This window comes from Sinocyclocheilus rhinocerous, unplaced genomic scaffold (genome assembly GCF_001515625.1).
Source record: "Sinocyclocheilus rhinocerous isolate Xijiao unplaced genomic scaffold, SAMN03320098_v1.1 scaffold1115, whole genome shotgun sequence".
NCBI classification, from domain to species: domain Eukaryota; kingdom Metazoa; phylum Chordata; class Actinopteri; order Cypriniformes; family Cyprinidae; genus Sinocyclocheilus; species Sinocyclocheilus rhinocerous.
In genome coordinates this window covers 408,095-411,063 of record NW_015658514.1, presented here as the reverse complement: position 1 = coordinate 411,063, position 2,969 = coordinate 408,095, and the positions used below count along the sequence as shown (strand labels likewise).

At 34.4% G+C, this 2,969-nt stretch overlaps 1 protein-coding gene across 5 annotated transcripts in view; it reads left to right on the top strand.

Annotated features, from left to right (window-relative positions):
• The window catches only part of LOC107722368 (CUGBP Elav-like family member 1), a 61,629-nt gene that overhangs the window by 24,409 nt on the left and 34,251 nt on the right, over positions 1 to 2,969 (top strand). For 4 of the 5 annotated variants that reach the window (XM_016530701.1, XM_016530699.1, XM_016530698.1 and 1 more), the window contains exon 2: positions 2,025 to 2,067. The exons of the other annotated variant lie outside the window; for it this stretch is intronic. The gene's annotated coding sequence lies outside the window, so the exon portion shown is untranslated. The remainder of the gene's footprint in view (positions 1 to 2,024; positions 2,068 to 2,969) is intronic. 5 annotated transcript variants of the gene reach the window in all.

The following is a 2,969-nucleotide window of genomic DNA, read 5'->3' as shown; positions in this document are numbered from 1 at the left end:
CTAGATTTGTAACGTAAATCATTTAGCTAATACAGCTAATACAGGAGAATACATCAACCTATTTCTAAATATGCCATTTATTGTACATCGCGATTAAGTTTCTGAGTTTAATCACGCTGTAAAGGGAAACGTCACCAGGCCATTGGCACCCTCTGCAGGTATTTGTTATAATACATAATGTACTTAAGTTGGTTGTGTTCATATTATGTATAGGCATATTACATTATGTATTTTATCAGTGTTGTTAAATTAAACCAGATAATTTATTTGAGCCAATTATTATTGCCTCATCCTTAGTTTATATATAGCCTAAATAGTCATTACTAAAGCCTGGTTTTCACTGAAGTCTATTTGTGTTACTAAAAATATCAGATTACTCAATTGTCAAAATAATCGGTAGATTACTTGATTACCAAAATAATTAGGGCTGCCACTAACGATTATTTTTATTTTGATTAATCTATTGACTAATTTATTGATTAATCAATTAATCTAAACAATTAATTTCCCACAAAAAAAAATCAACAATTTTAAAGAACATTTTATTAAACTTGCAACGTTGCCGTTCAGTAGTGTACCATTAAAAAGTATAAATGTAAACAAGCCATTGACGAAATGTAAAACTAAAAGAGTAAAAATGTAAACAAAGAACCTAATAAAAATGAAATGAAAAGAAAATAATTACAAAAGTCTGAGAAAGTCCGCATGTTCTTAATGTCAGTATATCCACATGATCTAGGCTTCTGTTCATTACAGCTGTGAGTGCAACTACAAAGGGAAAAAAATGTTTAAATTAACCCCAACAGTTGGGTTTTCACATTAAATGCAATGTTTAGAGTCCACTAGAACCAAGTATTAATATTATTATTAAAAGTTATTATTATTAAAAATTAAGTATTAAAAGTACTCTTATAAATGTGTAAACAACAGATTTAAACAGACATCTCCAGCATGATGAAAAAAATGAACAGAAGGCTTCAGTAGTGAAACTCCAAATAAAATCCAAATTTATATGAAATACTTTTTTAAAGCAAAATAAAGTGCAACATAGAGTGCAAGAAGCAAGTGTCTATCTCATAGTCCAAATGACTGAAATCAAAGTTCAGTATTATAGTGTAAGAATGACAACATATCCACGTGTTCTAGTCTACTAATAATAAAATATTATAATTTTTTTTGTGGTAATAAAAATAGATGTAGGCTAAGTGAACAATAGCCTTTAAATTTACTTAAAATACATATATAATAGCAATGAGGCAATAATAATTAGTTCAAATAAAGTATCAAAAGCAAGAAATCATATGGTTTTATTGAACAAAACTGTTAAAATACTGTATTATAAATTGTCAAACTATAGCTTATACGTGCCTAAATAATATAAAATACATTACATATATATATATCCTATGTAAACAAGTAATTGTTAACTATGATGTTACTTTATTGCACCAACTTTGCATAGATGATAGCACAAAAGACCATTTCACAAAAATAAATATATAAGCAAACAAATAAATAAACCTTATGAGTGAGCAAGGCCCGGGACTCTGCTAAAACGGTTTACACTTCAACCCCCTCAATGTTCAAACCAAAACTACACCCTTGTGTGTAATTGTGCTCAGTTTGATCATTTATTGGTGAAGTTAATGGGATATTTTAGCCATAATGTTAATACAGGCAAATATACAGGCATAATACAGGCAATATATGCCTGTATTGTGCTTTTGCATTACATTAGGTTTCATTAGATAAAGCCAGTTGTAACTGACCTGTTCAGGCCTTATCTGACATTGGCAAGATGTGCAGCATCGACTCTCTTGTAAGATCTGTCCATCTCCGTGGCTTGATTGTAAAGGAAAAACCCAACTCTAATAGAGCCAGTATAAATAATACACAAAGACAGCAAATTAGCCCGTGTGTCTTTCTCAGCATGGTAAAGGACAGCAAGTCCACAAATACTGGGAATCAGCACAGATGTTCATTGATAAAATGCCGGTCTAACCGCATGGCTGTTCTTTCTACAGATTGACGGGAGCAACATTTCAGAAAAGCAAGGCCACTGAGAGGGTAAGTGCTTCTCACTTTTGTGTTAGGATGCGTTACAATGGACTGTTTGTTAAGCAAGACATCACAATGTCATTCATGAATGTGGGAAAGGTAGGTATTCCTATTCCAAATGACTGGCGCTCAGAACATGATTTGACTAGAATCATCAGACAGCGCACACAAAGCCAACAGATTAGTTTGAGAGGTTGCAGATGAGTTGATTTTCAGTCCGTATGAAGCCTGACAACACGTCTGATCAGAAAAACCACTATACTGGTTCTTGAACTAAGGTTTCTATTCTTGCCTCTGTCATAGAAATGAGCAATTGTGGCCTGTGCTCCTCGGACTGTTTGGATGTTCGGTGCTTGTAGTTCCTTGACCTAGAGTATTGAACTTTTAATGAGAGCCACCAGTGTCATATCTGGAAACCCTTACACGACAATGCTGCTAGTGTTTGGATAATTAGTGTAGTTTTATGTCGGCTTGTAATAAAGTATTAGTCAGTCATGTGGAGGTCCTATGTCATTTAGGATTTTGCACCTTCATTTCTGTCAATTCATGTTGTGCTATTAGAGATCTGCATGAAGCTAAATTGCATGAAATTAACTCTTTGTTCCTTAGTGTTTAGTGCTCAGAATTGAAGACAAATGGTTTCCTTGGATACTTGGTAGTACACACACACACGCACACACACACACACACACACACACACACACACACACACATACTCTTGTGTGTTGATGCTGCTACGTTGGGCCGTTCTTTGCAGTTGGATTTTTGTCCTACATGGCAACACCTCCATTATCTGCAACTGCTGGCTGGCAATTCCAACAGACTCCGTACTCCTATTTAGAGTTCGACCGACATGGGTTTTTCACTGGCCGATGCCGATATTTAGAAATCAGGGCAGCCGATGGCCGATA